The sequence below is a fragment of the Takifugu rubripes genome, chromosome 17, assembly GCF_901000725.2.
Source record: "Takifugu rubripes chromosome 17, fTakRub1.2, whole genome shotgun sequence".
Lineage (NCBI taxonomy): Eukaryota > Metazoa > Chordata > Actinopteri > Tetraodontiformes > Tetraodontidae > Takifugu > Takifugu rubripes.
Genome location: NC_042301.1, coordinates 1,757,855 through 1,765,024, shown reverse-complemented (window position 1 = coordinate 1,765,024; position 7,170 = coordinate 1,757,855). Strand labels below are relative to the sequence as shown.

At 44.6% G+C, this 7,170-nt stretch overlaps 1 long non-coding RNA gene across 1 annotated transcript; it reads right to left on the bottom strand.

Annotated features, from left to right (window-relative positions):
- Positions 1-375: 375 nt before the first annotated feature.
- On the bottom strand, positions 376-3,369 carry LOC115253342 (uncharacterized). The gene is made up of 4 exons (XR_003891668.1): positions 3,272-3,369; positions 3,028-3,104; positions 2,312-2,425; positions 376-535 (listed from the first exon to the last, which is right to left on the bottom strand). It is a non-coding gene; the product is annotated as an uncharacterized lncRNA (long non-coding RNA).
- Positions 3,370-7,170: the final 3,801 nt, after the last annotated feature.

Below are 7,170 nucleotides of genomic sequence, written 5' to 3'. Positions count from 1 at the left end.
ATCCTCTGGGTTTACTGCAGGCAGCCTGGTTACAAGCTTCTTTGCTTCTTGCTTTACAGAGCAAATAAAAAGCAGACATAATTAAGACCGGCAAAGGTATAAATCTTGCATGTGAATGGGCCATTGCACACATCGACCGCGCAAGTAATTTACATGGCCCTTCGAGAATTTGCCTCAGAGATCAGTCTGACAGTCACAAACACGGGAATTATGGCGAGCCAAATGAAAGAGGCAAATTCACACATTTATTACACGTCTTAATGCGTTTGATGGACATCAGTGCCTGACAACAGAGGTAAATAAATGAGCAAGGATGTTATTATAACGCGCGACGATCAAGAGTAATGTGCTGGTTTAATCCCAATTTACCTCCGAGGCATCCTTGCACTCTCACGTCACCTGACGTCCCAGGTGTGGGCCTGGGTTAAAAGTGCAGGATGTGATCCTGCATCTTTTCAGCGCAATTTCCTTTTAGTCTCAAATCGTTGGCGTCGCCACTCAGTTTGGTAGCTGCCTCCTGAACAGGGCCTGGTCTCTGGAGACAACGGGGGGGGGGGGGGGTTAGTGCGAAACGGATATAAATTCACTCACCTAACAGTCGGAGTTAGCTCAGTTATCTTAGCCACCTTAGCACAGATACACTTTTGACTTCGATGCGCGTGGGCAACAGTTGCTTCATCATCGGGGGGGAGGGGCTGGCGTGCCATGTGTTGTTTTATATTTGTGACATCATGCAGGAACGCACAGGGCAGCTTTAACAGACGAATCCAAGCACTTGAACAGCGTTGCCATGTTTTTCACCTTGGGTTGAGTTTTAACTGTGCGTCTCTTCTTCACGTCACCCCGCAAGTAAACAGAATCACAGTGCAGAAAAACGTACTTCAAACACTTTATTCCCCATTTGCCCTTTGATAAAAGGCCTCTTGAAGTTGCAGAAAGAGATTTTTAACAGCATTTTGAAAGGTAGCAGACTTTGTGAGACCTTCATGGTGTTTTCACGCATCCATTGGCGTTCCTCATTCTAATTCCAATGATGAAATTCCAGTGGTACATTGGACAAAATCTGGGAACATTTTCTCAGTTTTTTTCTTTATGAACAATTGTATCTTCATAAAGTTTGATAAAGTCTGGATGGGGGCTTGATTTCATTTTGCTCACTGTCTCTGTTTATTTTCTTCACTTATGTAATTTCCTCCCATATATACGAGACAGGCGGTGATGGTTTAAAAATGATTAAACTGCCACATTTCAATCCTCCAACAATTTCATGCATAGTCCAGTTAAATTGGTGGGAGCGGATTTCTACAAAATGTCATTATCATTGAACCTCATTTTAGACACATCAGGTTGAGGTTGCCATCGTCATCACGGTTATTAAATATCTGAATGTCCATAGTGGTGCGTCATTTCAATAAATGCATCTCTGTCATGAAAGTGTTTGCAAGAATTGCAGGTATACAGTCAATGAAGGTGTATGAGACAGTTTAGAACTTAGTAATAAGTTCCAGGGGGTAGTTCCCATCCACACATAGTCTTATGGCTGTGCTCTCTTAAACCATGATCACTGTTTCCTCTTTAGCTGCTGGAAGGTTTTTGCTTGAACAGGTTTCTTTCATCACTCTCCCAGGATGGCTGATCTATGACATTGATCATCTATCATGTCTCCTAAATGTCAGAATGTCCACCTCATGACCTCACTGAGTAAATTCTGGCTCATTATTCTATTATAGATGAATGACATTAACCTTCTTCAAGCAACACAAGCCTCTAATGAGTCATCAGCAAACACTGCACTGGAGCATTAAGTGTTTAAAAGACAAAATACTGCGTGTCCGGGCCACTATAGGATGTCAAACTGGGCCAGTATTTATTATATTTACTGGGAGGTGAATTGATTATTAGTTGTGACATTTATTTCATTAGACAGCAGAGAAGGGAGAAGGGAGGGTGGGGCTGGGTTACAAAGTGGCTGAGCCATCAGCAGGCCAGCGCTGGACTCAGATCAGCTGATCTTCAGATGAGCCTGATGACCGTGGACAGCTCATATTAGTGCAATGGCTGGTTTTAGTCCCTGCAGCTGTAGATAGATACAGACAGAGATACCATGGCTATGTGGATTATTTGCAGAACTGTTTTATTCAGATAAAATCTTTAGACGTGGGTTTTATTTTATGGCATTGCCAGAATGGCCCGAGCAGCTGCCTGTTGTTCTTGTTTTGCTTGACTTACGAGCCCCATTTGATACAGACAAACCACTGCATCCTTCTCTCTATTCTCTCTGGCATGTGCATTGCTGGAAAGTGCAGCTTACCTGAATCTGAACCATCGTCTCCTGCTTTGACTACTGCAATGCCCTAGCAACGGGTGATCCAACGTGTGTGGTGAAGCCTCTTCAAATGGTCCATAATGTCGCAGTGCATCTGATCTGTAACCAACCGAAGCAGGCCCACGTCACCCCACTGCTGATCCAGCTCCTTGGGCTACCATAAGTCACTTATGCTGGCCTTTAGAGTACTAGCTAGATCTACGCCCTCTAGATCAAATAATTTTCTTTGAGCCCTTTTATGATGGGCACTGTCTGGAAAAGCCATCTGCAATCCAAACTATTTTCTTACCTTGATCTCCAATAGTGGAACGACTTCCCGAGCTCTGTCGGAGCTGGGGCAACCCTGTCGTCCTTTAAAAAGCTCGTGAAGACACAGCTCTTCTAAGAGCACCTGCACTCCTAAGAGCACCATCTCGCCTCACTTCCTCTCCTCTTATATCCCGCTTCCCTCCCTCTCTATAGCTCTACCCTGTTAGTTGCACATGTACTATGTAGTTTTGGAGAATAAGGTCGTATTTTATTCAGATAGGTCTCGTTTGGAGGGTAGCTTGATTGTCTCTCACTGTACGTAATGGATACAAATTTAAGTGTCTGTCCTCGACTTTCTCTCCTCTCCATTTGTCCTATCTCCACCTCGTCATCTCAGCTGATCCGCATCAAATGCCTGACTGCAACGAGCAGCAAACTATTTGGTTGTTTACCTTTTATTTTAATCAAGCCGTGCTGCCTGTTTGCAGTCTTCCTACCGACACCAATCCCCTGCTGTCCTCTGCCACATCTGCACATACAGGCGGGATGAAATACGTGCAGTGATGTTAATTACACACACACGCACACACATATACACTGACACCTGTTATTTTCTTGGAAAAAGGAAATATTGCCTCTAGGTGGGACTTCAGTAATGACTTGTTATCCATGCCACAAGTTTGTGACACATATTACCTCCTTTCATTTCCCTCTGATGTGACTCCAGTGGCAGCAGCCAAAAGCAGCCCCGGTTCCACATCACGACTGAAGGAGAATCTCGGTCTTTACCCTTGTTAAAGGTGTTAACGCAGTCTTTTGAAGATTGTCTTAATTGGACCAGCATGGAGGTTCTTGTTAGGGTGGAGTTGCAGTGAGTGGACCGTCGTTTGAAATCCAACCCACCCCTCCTGGTTTGAGGAGTAAAGAGAAGAAAAGAGGCGCTTAATTGATCCCCTAGTGGCGTATGTAGCTTAGCATTGCTCTCAGATTAAGGCGGGGGGAGTTGTTAGGGCCGGCGCTGCCATTCCAACCACCAATATCAAAGTTTTCTAAATTTCCTTATGCCGCTCAGACTGATTTCAACTCATTTGTTTGCTACATTGGCAAACTTTTTTGCTGCAGAGAGAGAGAAAGAGGAGAGCTGGGTTATTAGCTGTAGGATTAAAAATGAGATGAGTAGGTGTATGTGTTTTCATACACGAGCGCTGCCAATATGTTAACAGAGACGACGGCAGAGGAGCTGTCAGCTCCAGAGCCCCTTTTTCCTGTTTTCTCCTACAGTCACTTTCAAAATCAGAAATTCTTGGATAAATAAATCAGTTATTATGCATATAAATGTGCTGTCAAGAAACAATTCTGCTCCATTCTCCCTGGTTTCATACACTATTCATAATAATTTCCATTGTTTTTATGCAAATTAAGAACATATACCTGTGCTTATATACAGATATGCTCTGCTTATATCTAAGTCATTTATTTGGAATATATTACCTGGGCCACTGTGTCCCGATACCTTCCAGTTTTTCTCTTTTCTTCAGCTCTCATCATCCACTTAACTCCCCCACAGAGAGAGGAGTAAAAAAAAAAAGACCCTTTTTTCTATCAAAGCCAAAATCAAAGAATCCGCTCCTTTGGGGATCGCAGCCGTCTGAAATCTCATCATGTGAAACAGGTGCTCGACCGGCCTGGTCTCAGTGGTCGAGGCGAAAAATCCCATTCCAAGGTGACAGAAATAAGCAAAACACCTCTTACCTCAGCTGCCACGCTCTTCCCGTTCCACTTCCATCCACTCATTATTCCTCACCGCCTCCTCTCATTCACTTGTCAGAACCTTTCCAGGTGGTTGCGTCCAACCTTTCCCAAACTCCTCTGCCTGCCTGGCGTCATCGGCGTTGATGCTCTTATCACGGGTCTTTAAATCTAATCCCGTTGAAACGCCCTCCCCTCCATCTACCTTTCCTACCATCGGCGCTCCTCCTGCCCTGCTTCTTCAGGCCTCATCTACCTCTTCATCACTTTCAAATATTGCATCATTTCCTCCCTCCTTTGCATCCCACTTTCCTCTCATGTGAATTTTTAAAAGGCCTGTTACGAGCCTTGCCTGTGGGGGAATTCTTATAATCACGTGTGTTTCGTGTGACAGGAAGTTACTGACTCCTTCATATGTCGATGTTGTTCATCAGCAGCTTCTGCTATTTTTACTCTGGAATGTTTTGTTTGTGTCTTTTAAATAAAAATGGAAATGTAATAGTGACGAATGAGCCCCCGCATAAGGCCAGACAGCCACAGCTGTATGGAAACCAGATGAAATAGAGAATTTCCTGTCTTTCCGCACAGATTGCAAATTAGAGTGTGAGGCCAAATTGGAGATGGAGCCATTGAGGAAGATTTGTGCCTGCAAAGGGAACAGGACGTGTTCTGACACATTTTCCCCCTCGTGAGGTAACGAGGGGCTTTCGAGCTGGCTGACATCACCTAACGACCCGTAATGATCCAAGATGTTTTCAGGGGTCTCCAGGCAACGGGCTATTTTTGTTTTAAAAGCACAATAAACACATTATCACCCTCAATTAGTCAGTGAGACGGTTGACCGCTTTATGGATCAGGTAATTGATTATAGTCTGCGGCCAGTTATGGACATTCGGTCTGAAGCAGGTGTAAACAGGATCCAGATACCTCGTCCATGTAGCCTCACTGGGAGTTTCCCCCCGTGGTAGGCAGGAGAAAATTCCTCAACTCCTCTAAACCTCCATCATTCCTCTGCATTAGTACCCCCCCCCCCCCCACCTCCCTTTGAGCCACCTGAAGGCATTCTCCGCCACCATCTGTTTCCAGCTGAAGAGAAAAGAAACTGCAACAACGCTCATCTTCATCAGCTGCCCATTAGCGACAAAAGCCGAAGCGTGACCGCAGACCTCCAGACTGCTCCCAGAGGAGGGAGGTCAAAGGTCATATTTGCGCTGTATACGGCTGTTTGAGTTGGCGCACTTTGCGACCAAACGCTGCTTAAAAACACAACATGAAATGGGGATTAAAACCCAGCAGCTTCAGAGGTCCTCATCCTGCAGCACCTAAAACCAAACAGTCGGTGTCGATGGAGAGTTTGAGCGTCTGTGCACATAAACAAGCTTTCACTGAACTGTCACAGTCCTCAGGATGCCCTGGACGTTGCTGCTGGTTGCAGCTCTTCTCCATAAATATAGAGTGAACTCAAACAGCCACCAGCTCGGCACCAACAATCCATTTTTTGTCGATCGTGTCTGCCCGCGGGGCACGTCAGCACGTGCACGTGCGGGGGCCTTATTACACAATCAGATTATACCCATGTTTATCAGCGGCGTGATAAATGGACTCAGCCTGAAAGGAAGCGCGGAGCACTAAAGATTCATTTGGAAACCTGACAATTTTTTTTTTTTATGTAGAGGGTGTAAATTATGGTCCCCTACAAAATGTAAGTGTATTATGGGAATGGATGCTTCTAAGCTGAGCAGCAGTAATGGCTGTAGTGTGTGTGCGTGTGAGTGTGTGTGTGTGTGTGTGTGTGTGTGTAAAATCATTGCTGCGTGGGCGGGGCACGTGCAGTTTTAAATTGAAAACATGACACCCGCCCATTGATGATTTAGTGTGGGGTCAGGGGGGTGCGTGGAGCCATGAATGCAGCCTGTGAACGGTGGAGTGGAGAGTCAGGGAAGGCAGCGCTCTTATTCAGTATAAGCGCCACTGTGGGAGAGCCACTTAATACTGGCAGTCCGCTGCTGCCACATACGGAATACAGTTAAACAGCCTGTTGTTGCAGCATTTCATCTGTATTTATGTCCTTCCCTGGATGCTGCGCCGCTCTGGCTCAGAATTCCTGCTGCTCCACAGGTCCATGCATGTTATTATTTCAAAAATAACACTTGGGCTTTATTAGCATTGTTTTTTATATTTTCCTTATTACTTGATTTGGAATAATTTTGCATGTTTTTGCCTTTTGGGGGGTTTTGGAGCCGCAGCCAGGCCTCCTAATCAGATAACCAGATGGAGGCTAAGGCTGTTAAAGGTCTTAGCCCAAATGGATCCGACACAGCAACGGCTTCGACCCTCTTAACCTGCCACTCATAACAGTCAGCTGATGAGATTCAAATGAAGAGAGAAAGATGGCTGATTTCCAAAAAATAAAACAAAAAAATCAAAGAATCCTCTTCACATTTTTACTCCTACAAATTGAAAGAAAACGCTGGAAGGAAAAAACAAACAACAACATGAATAAACAGAGGAGGGTTTTAGCTGAGTAATATATTATATAATAATGTCATCTTAGATTTATTCATAATTGTTCATTATTGTTTTGTCTTTGACTTGATGATGAGAATAAGAACCATTATCTTACTTCACCTTAACTTTGGCTGCTGCCATTGATAATTCGACATTTACCCCATTAAACAATTATTACTAAAGAGAACACGTCTTTCTGCTGGATTTTCAACCTGGTAGGACAGAAAACCCGGCTGGATCGTGGCCCTCGGGGACTGGCCTTGGACATGCCCGGATTAAATAAAAGGACCCAATGGTCTGAAGCTGTCCTTTCCTTTATATGTGGGCTTGTTATCTCA